The sequence below is a fragment of the Bos indicus genome, chromosome 15 (assembly GCF_029378745.1).
Source record: "Bos indicus isolate NIAB-ARS_2022 breed Sahiwal x Tharparkar chromosome 15, NIAB-ARS_B.indTharparkar_mat_pri_1.0, whole genome shotgun sequence".
Lineage (NCBI taxonomy): Eukaryota > Metazoa > Chordata > Mammalia > Artiodactyla > Bovidae > Bos > Bos indicus.
In genome coordinates this window covers 23,649,499-23,673,899 of record NC_091774.1, presented here as the reverse complement: position 1 = coordinate 23,673,899, position 24,401 = coordinate 23,649,499, and the positions used below count along the sequence as shown (strand labels likewise).

General features: G+C 47.3%; 1 long non-coding RNA gene across 2 annotated transcripts; it reads left to right on the top strand.

The window, feature by feature from the left end:
- Window positions 1–2,728: 2,728 nt before the first annotated feature.
- On the top strand, window positions 2,729–20,641 carry LOC109570030 (uncharacterized). Of its 2 annotated transcripts, XR_002182416.2 has the most exons (4): window positions 2,729–2,872; window positions 3,094–3,235; window positions 16,816–16,911; window positions 17,906–20,641. It is a non-coding gene; the product is annotated as an uncharacterized lncRNA (long non-coding RNA). The 2 variants fall into 2 exon arrangements; XR_002182417.2 differs by lacking the exons at window positions 16,816–16,911; window positions 17,906–20,641 and adding an exon at window positions 5,666–9,059.
- Window positions 20,642–24,401: the final 3,760 nt, after the last annotated feature.

Below are 24,401 nucleotides of genomic sequence, written 5' to 3'. Positions count from 1 at the left end.
GAGGAGCCACAGTCTCCGCTGGGGAGTTTCCACAAGGGGAAGGGCTCACAGGCTCAGGTGTCAAAGCCAACAGAGGCAGGGCCAGAGAAGTCAGGTCTCCTGGCTGGGGGCCTGCAGGCTCTCCTGAGCTCTGCTATCCTCGTCTGCCAAGTCTGGCTGCTTCTCTGGGCCTTCTGGGAATGCTAAGCCTCTCTCTTTGCCACCTCGGATTTCCTTTATGTGAAGCAAGGAGCAAAAAAGATCCACAAGAACTAGCTGCAGCAAGGTTCTCGAATCTTTTTCAGCTCTGGCTGGCCTCAGTTTCTCCAAGAGGTTCAAGTGCGTGGAGAGAGAGCAGGGTCAATGAAATGCAGCATTTAAATTCCTCCAGGCTGGAGGAATGGAGGAGCCATTCACAAAGCCTGCACAAAGCTGCAGGGCAGCTGCTGGCATCAGAAAGCCATGGAGCCTGCATAAAGCCATGCTTCCATCAGCCGTGACCTTAGCCAGTAAGGCAACTTGCCTGGAGCGTGATCTGCTGGCCCTTTGCTCCCCCCGTGGCTCCTCAAGTCTGTGCTGGCTCCTCGAGTCTGTTTTCAGCACCAAACGCAGCCCCGCACTACTGTTCACCCTGGTGATTTTGGCTAGGGAAGCTGCTACATGACTGGGGCTCAGATGCCCCCAGGGATGCTTGGGCTGCTGTAAACAATACTGCAATTTGCCTGTAAACTGCCAAAGCGGCAGCTTCCCTGACACCCAACATCACGCCTCTCACTGCAGCAGCAATAGTGAAGAGAACACAGCCTCCTAGACAACCACTCACAGGCCGCGCTTGCCACGCCTGGACTAGGATGCTTCCTTAATGGTGGTGCCAGCAGCTGCCCTGTCCGGTGGGGGCCTGGCCCAGCCACACACAAATCCTGCTGGAGGAATCTGCATTAGTGGAAGATTCTGGTCTGACAAGTAGGGGCACAAGCCCACGCTCCATGGAAGCAGAGAGGAGTTCGGGACTCCAGTAGGGCGGTGCAGAGTGGAGGCGGTATTGTTATCGTCTCCAGAAATGGGGAAGGGCTGGGGGCATCATAGTGCAGCCCAAGACTTAAGCCTGCCATGGACTGAACTCCCACCCGCCGGGCTGTCTGTTTCTGTAATGCGACTTTGAACAAGGTTCTTAGCATCTCTGAAAACTCTTTTTCTCACTGTAAAGTGGGAAGAGTAAACCCTACCTCACATACTTGTGAAGATTAAAGATAATGTGTCCACTCCATTATGGATTTTCAATAAATGTTAATTTACCTTTCCGTCCCTCCCAACCCAGTGTGGTGATTCTAAGTGGGGTAACGATACTGAATCGATAGTCTTCCCTCCAATCAGAAACCTTTTACCTGCACTATGCCTTTAAACAACCATTAGGAGTCAACTCACCAACCATCTGCTTGTGCTTGATTGCTGAGTGTTCTATTTTTTGTAGGTGGCTTTTGAGCCTCTGCTTGAACACCTCTAGGGACAGTGATCTCATTAGCTCCCAAGATAGCCCATTATTTTTAGAGAGAGCTGCTGGCTTGAAAGTTCTTCCGATGGTGCTGCAATCACTTACCTGTACTTTTCACCTGTTGGTGTCACTCCCTCCTCTGGAACCACCCGGTCTGCTTCAATTCTGATCCCTCCCCTGCTTGGCACGGAGGGTGTCCCATAGAGAGTACAGACCTTGCCCATGAGAAGTCTCGGGTCAAGATGAGACAGAGACAAGGCTGGGAACTTGTTGCCTGGGCTCTGTGCAATTTTCATGTCTGCAGAGTATGGAGCTGGGGCTCTCTCAGTGCGGTTCAGCTCCCAGCAAGGTTTCCCTATCACAAGGCTCCTTCAGAATCTAGAGGATAGGCAGGTTGGTCCACTTGTACAGAGCTCCTGAGGGTGGCATGGGGGATACAGGGAACCCTAATGCCCTCTCGTGGTGCTGAACTTCCTGCCTGGGGGGTTGTGGGCCCCGGGAGCCGTGGTCACAGGATGGTCTGCCCTGCAGCAGCAGCCTGGCAGGTCCTGCTTCCTCTGTGGTGGTAGGGGTCCCTGTCACCCCTGAGAGTGTGGCCAGCCAGCAGCGCTCAGAATTATTTTATGAAAGTGGAATTTATTTTGCGATGCAATCAGGCCTGTGCTCCAAGCATTGCAGCCAAATGCTTGGCACCCGGGGCCACTCTGCCGTGGGCAGCTGCTTCTCTGAACCCCCTATAAAGGAATGTGCTTGGGTAGGGAGGCCTGGGGCTGGGCAGGGTGGTGTCTGAACCCTGGGAGCCTGGGTTATCTCAAGTATCGAGGCGGGGCCATAGGAGGGCAGTGGGAAGAGAACTCGCTGGAACTGGGAATGCCATCCAGGGCTGAGACAGCTGGTCCTGCAAGAAGGCACAAGGAGGTTGGCAGGGTCCGGGCTAAGATGCAGCATCCATGCACCATGCCCTGTTTTCAGCCAGCCCATCCGAGCGCGGAAGGCCGTGTGGCCGGCTTGAAGGCCCTGAGAACAGCTGGTGTTGGTGACCCTGGAGTGTGGCCAGCTCCGAGGCAGAGCCCCCATGAGCGCCAGGAGACTGTCCCAGCTCAGAGGTGGGCCCGGTTGCTGCTCGGGTTCCCAGACCTCTGCACCTCCTCTAGTATTTCACCAACTCCCACCCCCCGGTGGCTGGCAGGCAGCCCCATGGAAACAGTCTGTTTGATGAGACGTTACCCCTGGAAGCAGCCTCTGCTGTGGAGCCTTCGCCAGCCTCTCTGTGCAGGGGCGGGTACCCTCACGGCCTAGAAACGTCAGTTCTCTTCTACCGGGGCTCCCTCTGCCCCGCCCCCCTTCTATCTTGGGGAATTTGTGTCTGGGTGTGCAAGACGTCTCTTCCTTCTCTCCGAGGTGGGAGTCACTCTGTGTTCCAGGCCTCCGTCTCAGGGCCTTTTGCCCAGAAGTCCCTGAGGAGCCCCCTTGTTCTCGCTCTCTGAGTGGAACAGGGGAGTGTTTTGAGGAATCAAAACTGCTCTTGTCACAAATATATGCCCTTAGGCCCACCAGATGCAGGTGCTGAGATGCCCCAACTTCCAGTCATGTTATTGTTAAGGACGGTTTTTTTTCTCCAGAAAGGCCCTGTCAAAATGCAAATGTTGCTGCTACCCAGAGAGGGTAACACATGAACTTATTACCATTCATTATCGTCTGAGTGCCGTTATCAGCTTCCCAGCTGAGAACAGGGCCCCCGGGAGAAAGAAGGGTGCCAAGCAGGTAAGGCTTGATGCTGGGAAGGGCAGGGAAGGGGTGAGAGAGGAGCCCTGGGCGGGATGGGGGGCCTGGGTGAGTGTGGAATGGCCAGGGGACAGCAAGAGGCAGGTGCTGCCGGTGGCTGCTCCCTGGGGCCCCGGTGTCCCCTGCGTCACCTAATTCTCAGGAGGTGGATAAAGACAGTCCCTTCCAGATTATAAATGGCAATTAAAAAAGCTCTGTGGGTGAGTCGGAAATTATCACATCATTTTGCCACACGTTCTTTTCTTTCTTAACCCTTCTTAAACAAATATAGATTATCTCTATTCCCTGGAGACACCCACGGACAAGAGAGGAAGAAGAGACACAAACTACAGGGCAGGGAAAGGCAGGCCGAGATTAAAGCCCTGCTTGGTAATCCTCAAAGAGCATGGCCCACACATACAGTAGATAAGAGAGGGCTTGCTGCCTTAGGCGATGTTCCTAGCAATTCCCCTTGGGGAAGGCAGCGGAAGCCTCCCTTCTTCCTGGCTCTGACAGTCACACCAAATAGGTGTTTTGTGTTTGTTTATTCTGCGAAGAAAAGCAATGACGGTGCTTTACAGCAGTAACATCCTTCCAAAGAAACCAAGCCCTGTACCCACAGGCCTGCTACAGGGAGGGTGTGGAGGTGGAAAGGGCGGGCTTTCCACCCCAGGGCAGACAGGGGCAGCTTGCCCGTGAGAGTGAGAAGAGCTAGGGGATCTGGGGACAGTTCAGAGGAAGGAAGGAGGAGGGTGGCGGAGAGGCTGAGAGGAGTTTTACAGCAAGAGACCCGGTCATGGTGCCTGGGGGACTGGAGGCTGGTGGCTGGCAGAGGGCTTGACCAGGGCTCCAGTGTGTTCTGGTGTATATTTGAGGGCACAGGAGCTCAGTGACACCCTTCTTTATCTCTGGCAAACTTTCAGTGAAGTCTCTCACACACACACACACACGCACACGCACACACGCACACACGCACACACACACACACACGCACACACACACATACACAGGAGATAGTGTGAGTGAGTGCATGTGTGTTGATTAATCCTGTATGGGGCTGAATCCTATATCTCAGCTGATGTGTCGTAAGAAGGAGGCAGTAGGTGTGGTCAACAGAATGGACACAGACCGAACAGATTCAGAGGGGACACAGCTGTGAGTTAGGGGTGACCCGGAGAACATTAGTCATGTGTGAACTTGATGAAATCTTGGGTGACCTTTGATTTCCGCAGATGGAGCCTAAAACTCTGCTTTCAGGTCCAAGCAGACCCCTGCAAACAAAATGTAGCAGGATAATATTGGGGGATATTGGTTCATATATTTTTCCAGGCATTTCTTGTATCCCCCTCTCTTCCCCCTAGTGGGAGGTAGCAAATTTGGCGGGGAGGGAATAGTGATTAATTCTGAAGGCAAGATTAGTTTTCTGTGTTTCAAAAGCCCAGTCCTCAGAGCAGGGCAGAGAACCAAGGACAAAATCAGGAGATTTGGAGCAATCTGCAGTCAGAGCCAGTGCATCCGCACCCCAGCACTCTGCTGGGCTGGAGGCTGGAGAAGGAGGGTGTTTCCTGGTGAAAGCCCCGGGAAGGACCCGCTCCCCTCCCTGGGGACCCTCCAGGCTGAGTCCAGAGGTGGGCATGGGTAACAGCAGAATCTCCAGATCAGTGTGGGGATCCCAAGGTTAGAGTCCTTGTGTCTCTTCCCAGCGAGAGGAGCGTAGCAATTTCCAGAGTTCTGGGGTGCCTCGCCGGGTACGGGAGCAGGAGGCCCTTCTGTGGCATGTCCAGTCATACGGGGAGGGTCCCCACAACGCAGAATGCATGGCCTGCTGCTCACAGCTGTCGGCAAGTGGCTCAGAAAAGCTTAGGAACATGGAATGGTTCTGTGACTGAGATAAGGAGGATCCAGCAATGACCCATGTGGCCCGAGGGCTGCAGTCCAGTCGGGACAAGGAGTGTGGGTGGAGGCCAAGCACTGAGAATGGAATTGCCGCCTTCCCCCACCCCATGCCAGGGCGCTAGGCAGCCCCTCCCCAGATTAGAGGCAGGCTCCAGTAAAGTGAAAAATGAGAGCCTGGAATTAATGATGTTAATTTCCTGTCAGAGAATGGAAACTCAGAATCAGAAATCATTTTAGCTAGAACAAAAGTAGTTGCATTTTTATATAAATGATTCTGTGATGTGAAGTGTGGTTCCTGCTTACCCACAGCGGTGTTTGGCTTGGGGAGTTTAGGGTCTCAGCCTGGCCTTGGGAGAAGGCTCAGGGATGATATGGTGGCCTGGGGTGGGTATCATAGGGAATGGGGTCTCCCCTGCTCCACTGTTCCCAAGGGGAGGAGGCAGAAGGCAGGCAGGGAGCCGGTTCCTGAGGTTTGCTTCAAAGCAGCCTGCACAGACTTGGAGCAGCCAGAGCCTTCTCTTTCCTCCCCCACAGAAACCTGCCATTTCAACCCCAGAGTCACACGGTCTCTGCAAAAAGGATGAAACTGATACAGGCCAGACGCTGAGATTCTCTTAAGGACACAGCGAGAGCCTGACCGCCCCCAGCCGGGCTGCAGGGGCAGTGACTCAGCGGCAGGAGAATGGCCAAACAAGAACAACGCCGGGGGCGGTCAGAGCCACCCAAGTGTCAGCAGAGAGAAAAACTGTCTGTGAATGATCCCAGAGAGACCCACAGCAGATGCCTCGAGGTCCAGGGCTAAAATCCACCCGGGTGGCTCTGCCTGGCAGGCAGCTGGCCCCACCCATGGGTGGTGGGTGAGGGGACGGTGGAAATCCCAGCTTCCCTGGGTTGCCTGCCCTGAAAATTCACAACAGCGGTCCCTGCCGTGGCTGGCTGCCCACCCATGCTCAGCCTCTCCTCCTGAGTCTCCGAGCTCCAAGGAGATAGGGTTCCCAGGCTTGTACTTAACCTGCTTCTTGTCTCACTGAATTCTTTTTGTACCTTTTCTGTGATGAGCGAGCAGGTGCCATTTATCCAGCAAGAACTGATCAGTTTACAGTCTTAAACTCCTTTTCTTGGTTTCTCTTGCTTTCCTTCGTCCGCATTTGGGTTTCTGAGGTTCACTGCCTCAGCTCAAGGCTGAAGGGAGATACTTCCATAAGATGCTTGCTTCTTGGGGCGATTTATAGGACTCAGGGTGACAAGGGATGGAGTGTTTTAGCATTTGTACCCCAGCTATGCTTTGCACCAGACTAGAAGGGATATGGCCAGGCACCCTCCTCCCCAGAGTTCCCGCCCCCAGAGGTCAAACATTAATCACCTCCTGGAAGCCTGTTGCAGGGTTTGTAATGGAAATGACTCTGTTGTCATGGTAACCCTGGCTGGCCTGGCCAGGGGCTGCTCAAGGCCTGCCTGGCTCTTCTGGGTTTCAGGTTTATTTTACAAGCTGAGTGCCCCAGCCTGGTAGGTCTTACGATCAGCTCCTTGTGATGAGGGGAAGGCTGTGAGTGACCTAGGCCTAAATTAGTCGTTAGTCAACAATGTGATTCTAAATCTGGTTCACCCAGTCCAGGAAGATGAGACCTTTCACTACACCCCTATCACACTGAGCATTGATTGGATGTGTCCATAGACTGGCAGAATTGGGTATTTGAAAAATCCTGGACTTTGGAGCAGACGCACCTGACTCTGTCAGTTAACAGCTGTGTGTCTTTGGGCAAGTTACTGAAACTCTCTGATCTTCAGATCCTCCTACCTCTCTAGTCAGGGATAATAATACCTAGTTCACCGTGCAATCCTTAGACTTCAATAAGATAATCATATAATGTGAGAATGACAAACTTTTCAATACAGGGCCAGACAGTAAATATCTTAGGTTTTACAGGCCGCACGATCTCTGTTGCAACTACTCAATTCTCTTCTTGGAGTTAAGTAAAGGGTGTATCAACAAAACTTCAGAGTCCATCAGCCTCCAGGTGACCCCTTGATGGGTAGTCTGCAAGGAGCACGCATTCAGGGCAGGAGGTGTGTCTGAATGAATGATTCACATCATGGTCGTGCAGAGAAGGGACTCCAGTGAAGGCCAGCCCTGTGGTGACCCAGGCGAGGGCAGGACTGGGAATTTAGGCTGCCACGGGCTCTGCAGGGCCCTGCGTGTCTCTGGGGAGGTGTGCAAGCACTAAGTGACCTGTGTGCTGACCTGTGGTTTGTTACCGCTCTTAACCTCGGCCTTCCTCAAAGAGGTTTGCTGGGAATGAGGGAAGGGTTCGGGGTACCTAAGCTACTCACAGCACTCTGATTTACACAGGCTCCAGGCAGTGGGGTTTTCCTGGCCCCTCTAAGAGTGAAGGGGGTTTGAAGCTGTTTTTAATTTCAATTTGCAGGTTCCAAACAACCAGAAAGATGCTCAGCCTTGTTGAGGGCGGGTGCAGGCCTCAGCCCACCTCCTTGTGAGACAGGAGGCCGGGTCCTCGGGGCCGGGAGGCTGAGGGCTGTGTGCATCTTTCTTTCCAGGGCGCTGGCTCACTGCTGTGGAGCAGAACCCACTTTCAGAGCTCAGGCAGTGACTTTCCAGGCTGGAGACTGATGGGTCAGGCTGTTGGTGTCAGGGCATCATGAGGGAGCTAGAGGTTGGTCTGGTCTAGACAAGTGACCATGTGACCACAAGGAAGATTTCTCCCATTCAGGGCCTCAGTTTACCTCTCTGTAAAATTGGCTCATCCCTGTATCCTGCCCGTCTCTGAGAGGCCCAGGTGTGGGGAGCGAGCTAGCTGCAAGGGCTGTGGGCACAGGCGGTGCACGACTCCCTGAGAGTTCTATTTCCGTGCTTTGTGCTGATGACTCGGTGTTTTCTCCCAACAAGAGCCTAGCAGCTGTTCCTCGCTGCTCACCCCTGTGGCATTCCCATGCAAGGGAGTGTTTCTAGCCTCGCTGACCGCTTCTGGTGCCGTGGGACGCTTTCTTCAGCTCCTAATACCAAAGCCTTACAAGTGTACAGCACTTCACAGTTTACAAAGTAACTTCGGACACCGGATGGGGCTGATTTCATCTCCATAACAACCCTTTGAGGTTGGCTAGGTTGGCAGGTCCAGGTCCCAGTTAGGAATGAGGAATCCCAGGTAGATGGGTTCACCTCGTGCCTGGTCCACGCCACCAGCGGGATCAGGGCTGGGATGGGGCTGGCTCACCTGCCTGTCCAGGGCCACTGCGTCCATGTAACCTCTGCCTCTTCAAAGCTTCTCGGGAAACCTGGTCCCTGTAGAGACAAACACACATGATTGTTCTGCCTTACATCTAGTTTTTCACTGTAACAAAAATATTAAGGAATACTTTGGGGGCTTCCCTGGTGTCTCAGTTGGTGAAGAATCTGTCTGCAATGCAGGAGATTGCCTGCAATACAGGAGACCTGGGTTCAATCCCGGGGTTGGGAAGTTCCCTGGGAGAAGGTAATGGCAGTCCATTCCTGTATTCTTGCCTGGAGAACTCATGGACGGAGGAGCCTGGTGGGCTACAGTCCACTGGGTGGCAAAGAGTCAGACATGACTTTGGGAGGAGTTAAAAGAGAGAGAGAGAGAGGGAAAAAAAAAAGATGAAGCCGGTTTCTATGCTGGGAAGCTGCTTTCTCTCCCCAGAACTGAGCTCCTGTCAGCATGACTGGCTCAAAATAAATTCCATTTTCAAATGTGACTCTTTCCCCCAAGCCTTCCACAAACGCAAGCCAGACAGGTTTGAGGAAGAGCGTGAGCTATTTTTACCACAGTCTGGGGTTCTCCCTATTCATTGCTGGAGGGGTAAAAAAAAGACAGTTGAAAATCCTGAAGAATGTTCTCCGGTTGTGAATTTGCCCCCAGCTGTCTCCCAGCGTCCACACCCAACAGCCTCCCTGCAGTTCGGAGGTGGGGTTGGGGGGGGAGGCGGGGGGTAGGGGGGGAGGGTGGGGAGGGGTGGGGTGGCCCTGAGGTCAGCACTGCTTTCCTCTTTGAGAGGCTTGCTTTGCCCTCCACCTCTGAATGCAAGTAGCAGTAACAAGCTGAGCACCCAGGCTCTCGCTACTCCGGGGCCCTCCAGATCTGGGAAAACCTGGGCACCGCCTCCTGTATCCGGGGGGGTGCAGGAAGGGAGCACTGGCCCCACAGTCATAACTTCTAAAGGGGCCACCCTTGGGGCCTCTGTCTTCTCTAGGTCCTGCTTGAGTGGTGGCCAAGATTGTGAGCCACTGAGATAAAAAATAAAACCGATAGCAGAAAAGAAAAGCCGTAAGGCTGAGCCAAGCCTCCTGACAGCAAAAGGCCCTCTGAAGGAAGCGAGAACCAACACAGAGAAAATCTTTGCAAGCAGTCATTTTCCCCACTTCCTGCCCCCTCCTCTCTCCCCTTCTTCTCCACCCCTTTTTCCCCTCATTTTTGTTTTCTCCTTCTTTTCCCTTAAAGATCCACCTTCATTGCAGAGCAGAGCACCGGTGGTGTAGACACTTAAATGTGTTCTCATCTAGAACCAATGAGGTTTGTGCCATATTTTAACCCTAGGTAGAATTTTGTTAGAATGAACAGTGAACTCCAAGAAACTGTCCAAATAATTTTGTTGTGTTGGAAGTTTTTCTAGCAAATGTTGCTAGGAAATAGGAAAAAAAAAATATGACTGAACATGTTTGAGGTCACAGAGTGTTTTAATTGTAAGGGTATTTTAATATTACAGGAATACCCAAGGTGTGGTGTTGACATTTACTCTGACCCTCAGCACTTCACTTGCCACCCCCACCAGACTCCTTTCAAGTTTCCTGAGATGCCTCCCTTCAGCAGCTGGCCAGGTGTTGCTCACAGCTGTACCATCTGCAGGAAATCATTATCCACTCAGGATTCTCTGAGGACTTCCTGTATGATTAGCACCTGGCTGAGTGCTGTGAAGACACTCCAAAATCTGACAAGATCCCTGCCCTTGTGGTGTTTACAATCTAGATGAAGGACCGGCATCAGTACACAGCCAGCCAAGTTGAATGGAACAGGGCCATACCTAGGGTAAGAGCTATGCTGTGTGGGCTGCAAATGCCATCCTGTCTGTCTGCCTCGTGAACATTCTTCCAGACACAGAGGAGGACTAAGCCAGTCCTCCCCTCTGTCCCTACCCTCCCAATGCCTCACACTTCTTTGCACAAATCCCACCATAGATCGTATCACATTGTGTTGTGTGTTGGTTATTTTCATCTCTGTCTCTATAAAGTGTTTTGAGCTCAAAGGCTCCATCTTGCAAAGTATCTAGTGAAGTCCCGGGCACACAGTCAGGTTTTAAGAAATTTTAAAGATGTTTATTGGATGTATAATGTGAGCTAAGGACTTGCGCGAGGGAACTGCTGGCTGGCTGCCCCTCCACGTGGGATTCCGTAACAGGGCTACACTCACTTCCTTCTGCTGCCAAGGTACATCAGGAAAGGGGATGCTGCAGAGGGCTGGATATGAGAGCCCAGCACACTCAGCTCACAGGGAAGGAAATTAGAATCCTGAGGGTCACTTCTCTGCACACAACTTTGGGATCAGGAAGTCTAGTTTAGAGAAGTCGGAGGTGGAAACCGGCCTCTCTGGCCCCGTCTCTTGGCTGCATCTTTGGGAGGACTGATGTCTGCATTTTAATTCTCTCCAATATGTCATTAACCCTCACCCCCTAGACACCCTTCTCACTGAGACAAGAGCCATGATGAAGGTCGGAAGAGCAGAGACAACTCTCTTTGAGGGTCCTGTCCTTTGCTCAGTGAGAAATGATCTATTAGAGGCTGACAAATCAATAAAGGCAATTTAAGCCCCTTTCTTGGAGTCTGTGTGACTTACAGGAAGGCAATGGTGTAGCGCCTGGGTGGTGCCAGGGGCCCCTTGCTCCTTCCCCTCTCCGCAATTATAGCAAATTTGCCTAATGCACTAAAAGCCAATGAATCATGTCGACTGGTGATGGGACGGGGAAGGCGAGAGGGAAGACGTCGGATGCTGGCAGATGCCCTGCTAACCTTGGTTTTAATTAGGTTTGAGTGAATAACAAACAAAACAATCCTTCATTTGCGACAACCAACCATAGTGAAAAAGAGGTCCCCAGTTGGTTGTTGCAAATGAGCGATATCCTGCGTCTTGTGAGAAGCCAATATGACTTCTTCCCTCTGGAACACATCTCTCGAAAAGGTTGGGGCTCTGCTCAAACATTGGTGTTTTTAGACCCATATTCTCCAAGCTGGGACCCAGGTTAACACCTTGTAAGTATTCTACTTGTTCCTTGCAATGAGGTGGGAATCCTCTGGTGACTGGGTTCATTAGCATTAATCACAAAAAAGGAGTCACAGCATTCCTCTTTCATGCTAAGGATAGAATTTTAGTAGTCTTAAAATTTAATAGAAAACTCTATAAAATAATCGGACTATATTGATCAAAACTGCCAAGGTCAAGAAAGATGAGGGAAGGCTTCAAGGCTATAAAGAGATATCACAACAACTAAATGTAACCTGCAATCCAGGATTTTCTTCAACCATTTAGAGCACTATTAGAATAATGGGAAAATTTGAATAAAATCTGCAAATTAGCTAATAGTATTGTTACAATGCTAATTTCCTAATTTTGATTATTATTGTCCTATGCTACTACAAGAACATGTCCTTAAGTTTAGAAAATACGCACTGATGGGATGAAGGGGCACCGTATCTGCAACTTAAATGGTTCAGAAAAAAAATCTATCCAAAGCAAGTGTGGTAAAACATCACTATGTGTGGAATTCAGATGAATAGTAGATGGGAATTCTTTGGATCAATTCTACATCTGTTCTGTAAGTGTGAAATCCTGACAGAGTATTAATAAAAAGCTTTAAAAATTCCAACTGGTAAAGAGGTTGCTAACTATAGCCAGTGGAAACAAATGTCTTAGTCCTTTTCTCTCCTTTTCCCAAGCCATCCTCTCCATCCAATTCATGGTCAAGTTTGGGGTTTAAATCTCTGAATACACAGGGACTTGTGGGTGATTTCTGTAGGTAAAGAGTTTTCTTACATGGTGAGGTCACGTGAAGAAGTTTGCTCAAGGAACCAATGAAAAATGAAGGGGTTGGGTCAGAAGAGCACCAAGTTCTTTTCCAGCTCCCACATTCTGTAAACTTCTGATTCCATAAAGTGGGAGAAAAAAGAACTTTAATAGTTTGAGGCCTTTAAAACAACTTGAAACAACACCACTGCTTTACTTGTGCTACTGATATTCCCCAGGGCCACATGGCCAAAGAGGCGACCATTCTATCTGCTGCTGTGTGGAGGGCTTCCCTTATTCTGGAAGACAAGCGGATGCTAGTCCCCCACTATCTCAGACAGCCCACCCCAGCTTCTTCTCGCAGGATAATCCCAGCTCAAATTTGCCTACCTAATGCACTTCCTCAGGGTTCCCAGGACCAAGAGGATGAGAATGCACTCTGTTACGATGCAAAGGATTTGTACTCAGTGTATCTCTATAAATATACGGATGCACACATACATTTTCCAATGTAAGTCTCCAAATTTGTAACTCTGGAAAAAAATTTTTAAATGACCTCCATTATAAAGTATCTTTTTAAAACATTTAACGAGCAATAGTCATCAGTTCTGAGTTTCTTTGGACTTAAAGAAATCGTCTGTCAAGAATGGCTGTGGCATCTTTTGTAGGTGCTGGATAAGGTGGCTCATGGCACTTTGGGGAATAACCCCAGGGATTTTTAGCTCGAAGTCACCGACCAGGAACTGATCCTTCTATTTACAGATAGGAAGTAAGAAGTAGATTTTTGGTTTTGAAAGGAGAACTGGCCATGCTGCTGCTGCTGCTGCTGAGTCGCTTCAGTCGTGTCCGACTCTGTGCGACCCCAGAGACGGCAGTCCACCAGGCTCCCCGGTCCCTGGGATTCTCCAGGCAAGAGTACTGAAGTGCGGTGCCATTGCCTTCTCCGAGAACTGGCCATAGAGGATGACAAATGCTCTAATGTACATCTTTTGTTTTTGACTATGTAGCTGATGACAATGGCAGATATTGTTAGTTGACATGCCAAACAACCATTCTTATCTTCTTCTCTATTATCAGAATCTTGGTTTTGCTTGCAAGTAAAAATACTAACCTTCCCACATTGTCCTAAAGCTAGGAGTGCTCATAGTTTGGCAGGTGGATTATAAGAAAAAATTTCAGGGAAGGTTTTTTGTCCAGACTAAAGGATAGACTCAGCCATACTAGACTTTTTCTTGTCTTTAGACCCAGGAAGTACGTGTCTGTGATGCCTGGACTGGAGAAAGCCATTCTTGGAGCCACAAGGATTGGGAACCACCAGTGGTATTGATGCAGTTGGGTCTAGAAGGAACCTGAGCTCTTGGCTCCTTCCTGGGCTGCTGCTGGACATCTCATTATATGGGAAAAATGTACCCCTTGTGCTGGGGTTTTTACTACATGCCCCCGAACGCAACCTCAACAGAGACACCCACCCTCTCCCTCCTCCTTGTGATTTTCCGTGGCTGTGACTCCACACCCAGGGCCACTTACCTGCTCATCAGAGAGTCCCCTTCTCTGCTCTCCAGTGTCTGATTAAGGGATCAGAATACAGCTTAAACAGAACAACTGGGATAAATCAGGACTTTCATACCAAAAAGATAATTTTTTTTTATTATGTGGATTTGGAGTTACAATGGTACAAAGTCTAGAATTGCAGCAACCATGTGGTTGAGATGAGAAGAGAACCTGCTAAGAAAGGAAGCTAACACTTAGAGACATAATTCCCAGCTGAGAGATGAAGGGTCTGGGTTCTTATGACATCTTGAGACCTTATGTCAAACTGTGCCTAAAGCTGGTCCTCACCTTAGACTTCCTCATCATACGAGCCAAACATTTCCTTCTTCCTTAAGCTAGTTAGGTTTTCCTCAAGTCAGTTAGTGCTACAGAAGCCCTAATTGATTCAGAGCTCACTGAGGGTGAGAGCCAGCTGAGGGGAAATTCTTGGCAGTAGCTCTTGGGAACTTGGAAAGGGCCTCCTGGCTGATGACCTGGGGTGTGCTTTGTAGGAACAGCAAGCTTAGTGTAAGGAGAACTTGTGTCTGTGTCATCTTCATCCCAGTTGGACACACATTTTGATCTTCAGGCCCAGCGAGAAGGGTTCTGTCAGCTCTGAAAATGAGACCCATCTTGGAGAAAAAGCGGGGTCTATTGTGTTTGCCTTGGGGGAGGGGAACGCAGGCTAATGGAATGTCCTGTGGTGAGTTATCTGCTCATCTTTCAGGAAATACAATCACCGAGGACAACATCCACTTTCATAAAATTGTCTCTGACACCATCTTAATGCCACAAATTACTGTCAACCAGAGCTGTAAGGAGTTATTTTTAAACTAAATTTACTTGGCAGGCCATAGGGCAGGCTTTCAGAGTATAGTTCATAGATGGTCCTAGAACTGTCCGAGTGAGACACCTGGCCCTTTGTGGATAGTTTTAACCCAGAGGAGATAGGAAGGGCCCAGCCTGGAGCTGTGGAGGGAATGGCAGGGCTCAGGGGACACAGGAAAGGCCCATACCCTGTCCTGTGGACTTAAAATCTTCAGGGACAAGCCTACCTGAGATAGCTGGAGGAAAGGTGAGACCCACAGTCCACGCTGAGGTAAGGCAGGGGGCCCCTCATGTACTGCAGCGTGTCCCTTCTTTTTTTAAACCCTCGCCTTGAGAACAAAATCTACCTCAGAGGTTAACATCATCACTCTTCTGAGACACCATGCCTTCCACTCATTGTCTCCCAGGTCAGCCCTGAGCCCCAGGAATCCACATGTCCCCGAAATGCTGTGACTTGTACCACTGGCCTTTCAGAACAGCAGAAATGGCTGCTAAGGGTGGAGAAGGCTGGGCCCTCCTTCCTGTTCCTCCAGCACAGCTTCTGGATTTAGGCAGAGACCACGCACCCTCTCCAGGGCCTGAATAGGAAAAGCCAGGCTTCCAGAATGATCCACATGGGCTTTCTCCTCCCAACCTAGGTAGGTACTGAGACAGGCTGAGTCCTCAGGCCCTTTGCTGCAATGCTCCCGCCTGGACATACCCCTCCTCAAGCAACAAAATACCAAGAAACTATATGGGGCTAAAAACAATGGCATGCATGGGCGATTGGGACAAATTCTGGACAAAGAATACAGAGACCAAAAAAACCCAACTGCCACTTAAGATCCTGGAGCAAAAACAGGGTCCTGGGAGCAAAAGCAGAGTACTGAGCACGCCCCCTGGACTCAGTACCACCAGTGAAAGTGTTAGTAGCTCAGTTGTGTCTGACTCTTTGCAGCCCCATGGACTGTAGCCCGCCAGGCCCCTCTGTCCATGGGCTTCTCCAGGCAAGAATACTAGAGTGGGTAGCCATTTCCTTCTCCAGGGGATCTTCCCAATCCAGGGATCAAACCTGAGTCTCCTGCATTGCAGGCAGATTCTTTATCTTCTGAGCCACCAGGGAAGCCACCAGAGAGGTGAGGAACCCACCTAAGCCACCTCTCCAATCCTACCCCTGGACACGCACTTACCCTGACCCCATATAAGGAGCAAGCATGCTTCCCCTCCGCGAGCAAGGGGACCTGTTTGTTCTCTGTCCCCCACTTGCTGCAGCAAGGGCCCCAACAAAGCCTCGCCTGATTTGCTTGCCTGAACTCTAGTCAATTCTTTTGGCCGGGGAAGGCCAAGAACCCTGGTTGGTATCAGATACTACATAAAACTGAGGGATGAGAGCTGCAGTACCCTTGCCCCAAACACCTTAGGGACGTGCTGTGGAGCTGCCAACCAGAACCTTCTAAGAGGTCCTATATGGTGAGCGTGGTGGTCCCACTTTATAAATCAGGAGATGGGGCTCAGAGGGAGTGAGACATTCACCCAGGCCATGCGGCCTGCACCACAGCCGGTCTCTGACTCTGAGGTCAGTGTTTCCAGGGTTTTGGACCTCTCCCTCCCTGTCAGCCTGAACTTCCCCAGGAACCCTGTGGCCAGACCGCAGTCAGGCCTTTGGGGGCAGGTGGCAGGGTGGGTGAGCTGACGTTCACTCTCTGGAGTCTCTTGGCACGGATGGCTATGAAGGTGCCTGGGGGGCAGGTGAGACTGTGCTCCCCTCCCCCACTTCTCCACCTTCACTTCAAAAGGGAAAAAAAAAAGAGCTTTAGCGCCTTTATCTCTGACCCAGGTCAGAGATGGAGAAGAACACAAGTGAAACAGTCCTTGTGGTTCTGAAAACCCCTGGCTGCTTTCCTGAGGTTGAGTCATGTCTCTGCTTCAGGAAGGTGTCATTAATTTGGTGCAAGAAATGAACAAACGCAAGTAACAGTGTGGCAGAGAGCTCCCCAAAGGAGTGAGAACTTTCTGGGTTGTATCCACAAGCGTGGGCTGAAAGCAGAGATTGCAGAATTACAGAAAGCGCTGATGGGCCTGGAGCTTGAAAACATTCCTTTGGAGCAATTAAGAGGCAGCTTAGTGCCTCACCGGGCTGTATGTTCTTTGAAGATGCCTGGAGTTGGATCAAGATATTTTTTCCTTCAAATATGGTTTTATAATAAGTGTGTGTGTGTGGGTGAGACCAAGTTGGTCTCAGCCCCTGGGGCAGGTGCCCCAGGGATGTGGATGGAAGTAAGCGGGTGGCACGAAGAAATGAAATAAAAGTTGTCTTTGCAGTTTCTGTCCTGGAGACAGCAGGACACTGCAGGATGAGACGTGGTGGCCTGGAGACGAGCAGCATCTCCCAGAGAGGATTCAGATCCTAGTGTACAGGTTATCTGGGGGGGGCAGGGTGGGGGAGGAAGGGGGTGTGTCCAGGACCTGTCTGCTTCTGAGGGGTGACCCAGGGGAGTCTTTGTGCATAACATTTCTGGGACTTGTGCCTAAGTGCACACAGGAAGCCTGGCCACAGCCAATCAGACCAGGATCTTGTGCTGGAGCCAGAGATGATTGGCCTAGAGACGTTGGCAGGGGGCGGGGTGGGGGTGGGGAGTTGGGTGGGCAGATGTTGGGTCTTGTTTTTAATTTGTCTCTATTGTTTTTAATTTATTTTTGAAAAATAACACCTGTATATATTTAAGATGTACAATGTGATGTTTAATGTACATATACATTGTAAAATGATCACCCCAGTCAAGCTAAGGAACATATCCATCATCTCACAGTTACCATTCTGTGTGTGTGTGTGATGAGAACACTTACATTTTACTCTCTTGGCAAATTTCAAGTATACAGTAGAGTACTGTTACCTATTGGTCACGTTGCTATGTGGTAGATCTCCAGACCACATTCGACCTACTCGACTGAAACTCTGTACTCCGACATCTGCTCATTTCCTCCCGGCTGCCTGCCCCTGGTAACTACCACTCTACTCTCTGTTTCTATGAATTTCACTCTTTTGGGTTCCACATGCAAGTAAGATCATGTAGTATTTGTCTTTCTGTGTCTGGCTTACTTCACTTAGCATAATATCCTCCAATTGACTCATGTAGATGCAATTGGTGGTATTTTGTTCTTTTTGAAAGTTGAATTCCATACATATAGGGCAATTTTTTCATCCCATTCACCCATCAATGTACACCTAGGTTGTGCGGCTGTGTCCCTGTCTAGGCTGTTGTAAACAATTCTGCAAGGAACAGGGTAGTGAAAATCCTGATTTCATTTCCTTTGGTACCTATACGGCAGTGGTACAGCTGGATTATATGGAACATTGGATAATGACAAACCAACCCAGTAGGAACCTCTTTTTTTGCTGGATGTGTTTTAGGAGCACAGAGATTGGACTCTCACCCCAGCTCAGGCTGTGTTCTGGAGGACCCTGACTGATGACAACTCTAGACTTCCTGAGACCACTGCACATCCTAGCATGGATGCCTTGGGCCGCTGAGGGACTATGGAGCTGAAGCAGTGCCTGTTGGTGTCCCAGGGTCCTGGCAAGCAGACTTTTAACTATGCCCCATGTCAGAAGGGAGCAGACTTAGGAGGAGAACAACCCCACACCTCATCAGAAATAGAGGGGAAATGACTTGTCTCTTCTGCATTAGACTCTAACCTACTGACTCAAGGCTCCCACAGGCCACTTTTTTCTCTTGTATCCCCCAACATCCTTCTCTAATGAGTTCCCTTGCCTCCCCTTTTTCTAAATTTGTACAATCCAACAACTGGAGAGGTTTTTATGTCTCCTAAGGGAGCCAGCTCCAATCATTCCTTTCCCTTGGCTGGCTCTGGAAGTCTCCAGAGCCCCAGGTCCCTGGGCAAAACTTCTAGATACCTACCGGCAGACTTCCAGCAGAAACCCACCTGTGGTGCTGTTGGGCTGAGCAGATCTGTCAGTGTGCAAACTTTCGGCAGCGTGGGCCTTACCGAGCAGTCCCATAGACCCTGCTGACCCCAGGTCCATCCTTCTGAGCAGGACCTGCAGGGCAGGGCCAGGGCTGGATGCTGGAGCTGGAGAGACATCCACGGTCAGTGCTCAGCTGCAGCTCCCCACCTCCTACCCCCATCCCAGGGCTTTGAGGCGCGGCGTGCATGCTGACTTCCCCTCATTCAGCAGGCAGAGCTGGCTACTTTCCAAACAGTCTCAGCCCTGGAATCCAGACTTTTCTTCTCCCCTTCCTCTCCTGCACCTCAGAGGACTTTGATCAAAGCGAGAAGAGAGGTTAACAGGTTTCATGGAAGCACAATGGTGCAGAAAGCCTGGGAGACGTAGTTAGCTATCTGTCAGCAATTTAAACCTAGAAGGTTTCCAGAAATGACTGAGCTGGGAAATTGACCCCCAACTTTCTGGCCTTTTGCCAGTTAGAGGGACTATGAAGAATGGAGCCGCAGCCTCTAGTTCAGAGCACACCCTCCAGGTGAATCTGCTCCACTGCTCCAGGGCCTACAGTGAGCACAGCCTTCCTCCCAACATCAAGGATCCTGCAAGGGTTTGCACTTACCTGTCAAGCATGAGACATGCTCAGAGGTTTGTCCAGACCCTGTGTCTGAGCCAGTGGCTTATCACCCTTCCCCTGCCCATGAGCAGAGGGTAGCATGTGCTGTCTGAGCAAATACGAGATAAAGTAAAGGATGCTAGGGAAAGACCTGGGAATCCTTAAGTGGTGAGGAGCATGGGCTGAAAGCCAGACAGATCTGATCCAGTCTTGTCATCTGATGATCTTGGGCAGATTACTAAGCCATGTTGAGTCCCAGCTTCCTTGTTTGTTGAGTAGCAGTAATCTCATCTACCCTTAGGACTCCTGTTGTGCAAAATAAGTGAGCTAGTCCATGTGAAATGCTTAGCAGTTTGCTTGCCACAAACTGGACCTCTAAAAATGTAGCTAGTATTAATTAGTTTTTAAAAGGACCCTGAATTTTAGAATGAGATTTCAAATGCCCAGGAATTTCATTGTAAAGTGTCCACTTACATACTTGAAACATAGGACAATGTGACTCCCCACTTCTCTGAAAGGGACACAGGAAAATGACATCTTTTTGCAACTGGAGGGCCCCAGTTCCACTTTCATCCCACATCCATACTAGAATACCTGCCAGAATCTACTGCCCACATATCAGGAAGTCTTGGGGCCAGAAAAAAATCTTTAGTATTCTCCCCCATATCCTCACAGCTCAGTTGGTAAAGAATCCATCTGCAATACAGGAGACCCCAGTTCAATTCCTGGCTTGGGAAGATCCTCTGGAGAAGGGATGGCTACCCACTCCAGTATTCTTGGGCTTCCCTTGTGGCTTAGCTGGTCAAGAATCCACCTGCAATGTCGGAGACCTGGGTTCGATCCCTGGGTTGGGAAGATTCCCTGGAGAAGGGAAAGGCTACCCACTCCACTATTCTGGCCTGGAGAATTCCATGGACTGTATAGTCTATGGGGTCGCAAATAGTCAGACACAACTGAACAAATTTCATTTTCACTTTCACATCCTCCCAAATAGCTCTTAACCACTTCTACACCATCTTCTCTACTGTCTCTCCTAGTGAATGCAGGCATTCCTAAGAGATATTGCAGTCTTGGTTCCAAACTACTGCAATAAAACAATTATCTCAGCAAATCATACAATTTTTGGTTTCCCAGTGCATATAAAAGTTATGTTTATGCTACACTGTAGTTCGTTAAATACACAATAACATTATGTCTAAAAAACATGTACATGCTTGAATTTAAAAATACTTTATTGCCAAAAATATGCTAACCATTATCTGACACTTCAGTGAGTTGTAGTAATAACATCAAAGATCACTGGTCACAGATCATCATAAAAAAATACTGATTATTAAAAAGTCTTAAATATTGGGAGAACTACTAAAACATAACACAAAGATGGGAAGGGAACAAATGCTTTTGGAAAAATGGCATTAATATACTTGCTTGACTCAGGATTGTCATAAGTGTTCAATTTGTCAGGGACACAACATCTGAAAAGCACAATAAAGCAAGGTATGTATATATTTAAATACATATTTAAATATCTATAAATGTATATATATAAACATAAAATGTAAATGTATATAAATTTAAAATGTAAATGCATATAAATGTAAAATGTATATATATGTAAATGTATATAAATGTAAATGTATATGTATATGTATGTATACACATACATATGTATACAAATACATATATAAATACATACATATACAAGTACATATATATATATAAATATATACATATACAAATGTATATGTATATATAAATGTAAATGTGTGTATATATGTAAATGTATATAAATGTAAAATGTATATATATGTAAATGTATATAAATGTAAAATATAAATGTATATATTTGAATACTTAATGTTGTAATATCCATCCATCCATTCTCCATCCAATGAATAGTATTAATAGTTGATTACCTGCTAAAAACAGGACACACACAACTCTGATACTTGTGAGTCTAGTGAGTAGAGGTAAACACTTAATACATCATAACATTGACATTTAATTACAATTACCATTATTGTATACCCAATTTAACTGGGAATGCCCAGTCTAGATAAAATCAGCTCGTATTCCTAAACCCCTTTCTGCTTTCCCAGGATTCCTAGTGGTGGGGCAGGGCGGGGTATCTTAGGTTCTCACGGTCAGCTTTGGAGCCAAGTACCTGCTTCCTCAGTTCATGGACCACCCAATTCTCTTTTGTGTGCTCTTGTTGTTTTACACTGTATCACCTGGATATAAAACTCATCTTCATCTTCAATTTCCAAGAAAACTCTACTAATACTACAATAATTTGTTAATGAATATGTAATATACACAGATGTAAATTTTGACATGAAAGACATAAGATATGTAAAGGGGAGTATATAAAAGGAAACAGTTTTGTGTGCTAACAAAGTTAAATTACTATCAGATTAAAGTACACTGTTATAAATACAAGATGTTTTAACAAGCCTCAGGGTAGCCACAAAGCAAAAGCCTATAGTAGATATGCAAAAGAGAAAGAAAAATGAGTCAAAATGTACCATTATAGGAAATCAGCAAATCACAAAAGAAGACAGAAAGCGGGAAAGAAACTTCTTTACGAGAAATCTTACCAGAAAATAATTAACAAAATATCAATAGTAAATCTATATCCATCAATAATTACTTTAAATGTCAATGGACCATATTCTTTAATCAAAAGACATAGAGTGACTGAATGGATTAAAAAACAGACCCAATTGTATACAAGAGACTTCAGCTTTAAGATCATACACAGAAAGAATGTTAAGGGATAGTAAATGATATCCCATGCAAATGGAAGCTAAAAGAAAGCAGATATAGCTATATTTATATGTACTGCTGCTGCTAAGTCGCTTCAGTAGTGTCCGACTCTGTGCGACCCCATAGACGGCAGCCCACCGGCTTCCCCGTCCCTGGGATTCTCCAGGCAAGAACACTGGAGTGGGTTGCCATTTCCTTCTCCAATGCATGAAGGTGAAAAGTGAAAATGAAGTCGCTCAGTCATGTCCGACTCTTAGCGACCCCATGGACTGCAGCCCAGCAGGCTCCTCCGTCCATGGGATGTTCCAGGCAAGAGTACTAGAGTGGGGTGCCATTGCCTTCTCCTATTCATATGTACAAGAGACTTTAAATTAAAAACTGTAAGAAGAGAAAGAGAAGACTATTATATAATGATAAGGGAATCAATTCACCAAATGATATAACATTTATAAATATTTATGTACACAACACAAGAACATTTAAATACAGAAAGCAAATAGTAACAGATATGAAGGGATAAATAGATAGTAATACAGTAATAGGAAGAGACTTTAATATCCTACTTTCAAAAACAGATCATCTGGACAGAAAGTCAATAAGGAAATATTGAACTTAAACTTTATGTTAGGCTAGATGGACCTAACAGATAAACACAGAACATTTCATTCGACAGCAGCAAAACACAAAAGATGGAATGTTCTCCAGGGTAGATGGTATGTTAGGCCATAAAACAAGTCTTAGTAAATTTAAAAAGACAAACCATATCAAGAACCTTTTCTAACCACAACAATATGAAACCAGAAATCAACTACAAGTAGAAAACTGGAAAATTTCACAAATAAGTGAAGGTTAAACAACATTCTCCTGAACAAACAATGTCAAAGAATAAATCAAAAGATAAATAAGTAAGTGTCTCAAGACAAATGCATGTGGAAATACAACATACCATGACATAGAGGAGGCAATAAAATGACTTCTAAGAGTGAAGTTGATAGCAATAAATGCCTACATTAAGAAAAATACTCCCTGATGCTGGGAAAGATTGAAAGGAAAAGGAGAAGGGGGTGGCAGAGAATGAGATGGTTAGATAGCCTCACTGATTCAATGAACATGAATTTGAGGAAACTCCAGGAGATAATGCAGAACCAAGGAGCTTGGTGTGCTATAGTCCACGATGTCATAGGGAGTCAGACATGACTTAGTGACTCAACAACAAAAACAGAAGATCTCACATAAACAACTCAAATGTTTGCCTCAAGGGCCTAAAAAGAACAAACGAAGCCCGAAGTTCATAGAGTGAAGTGAAAGTCTCTCAGTCATTTCCCATGGAATATACAGTCCATTAAGTTTTCCAAGCCAGAATACTGGCGTGGGTAGCCTTTTCCTTCTCCAGGGGATCTTCCCAACCCTGGGATCAAACTCAGGTCTCCCACATTGCAATCAGATTCTTTACCAGGTGAGCCACAAGGGAAGCCCAAGAATACTGGAGTGGGTAGCCTATCCCTTCTCCAGCGGATCTTCCCAACCCAGGGATCCAACCGGGGTCTCCTACATTGCAGGCAGATTCTTTACCAGCTGAGCTACCAGGGAAGCCCTTTTCATAGAAGGAAGCAAATAACAAAGATTGACATAGAAATCAATGAAATAGAGACTAAAAGACAATATTGAAAATTAGTGAAACAGTTTTTTTGTAAACGATAAGAAAAAAAAAGAAAAACTCAAATAAATCATATTAGAAATAAAAGAGGAGGCACAACTGATACCACACAATTAAAAAGGATCAAAGAAACTACTATAAACAATTACATACCAACAAATTGGACAACATAGAAGAAATTTATAAATTCCTAAAAACATATCACCTGCCAAGACTGTGTCATGAAGAAGTGGAAATCTGAATAGACCAATTACTAGTAAGGAGATTGACTCAGAAGTAAAACATTCCCTAACAGAGAAAAGTCCAGGACCAGATGACTTCATTGGTGAATTCAGCCAAATGTTTAAAACAAGAACTAAAGCCAATCCTTCTCAAATTCTTTCAAAAAAGAGAAGAGTAGGGAGTACTTCCAAAATCATTTTATGAGACCAGCATTACCTTGATATTAAAGGACACTACAAGTTAAAGAAAATTACAGACCAATAGTCCTGATAAACATAGATGTAAAAATTTCTCAAAAAAAAAAAAAAAAAAACAAAACCCAAAAAAAACAAAAAACCCACAAACCAAGTTCACTTATACAACAAAATAATGCTACAATGTGACCAAGTGGGATTTATTCTAGGGATGTGAGAACGGTTTAACATCGGCAAATCGATCAATGTGATACACTGCATGAATTGAATGAAAAATAAAAATCATGACTGTCTCAATAGATGCAGAAAATGCACTTGACAAAATTCAACATCTTTCATGATGAAGACTCGTAAGCACACTGCGTATAGAGGGAACATAACTCAACATAAAAAAAGCTATATATGACAAGCCTGCAGCTAACATCATATTTGATAGTGAACATTTGAAAGTTTTTTCACTAAAATCAGGAACAAGACACAAATACCTATTCT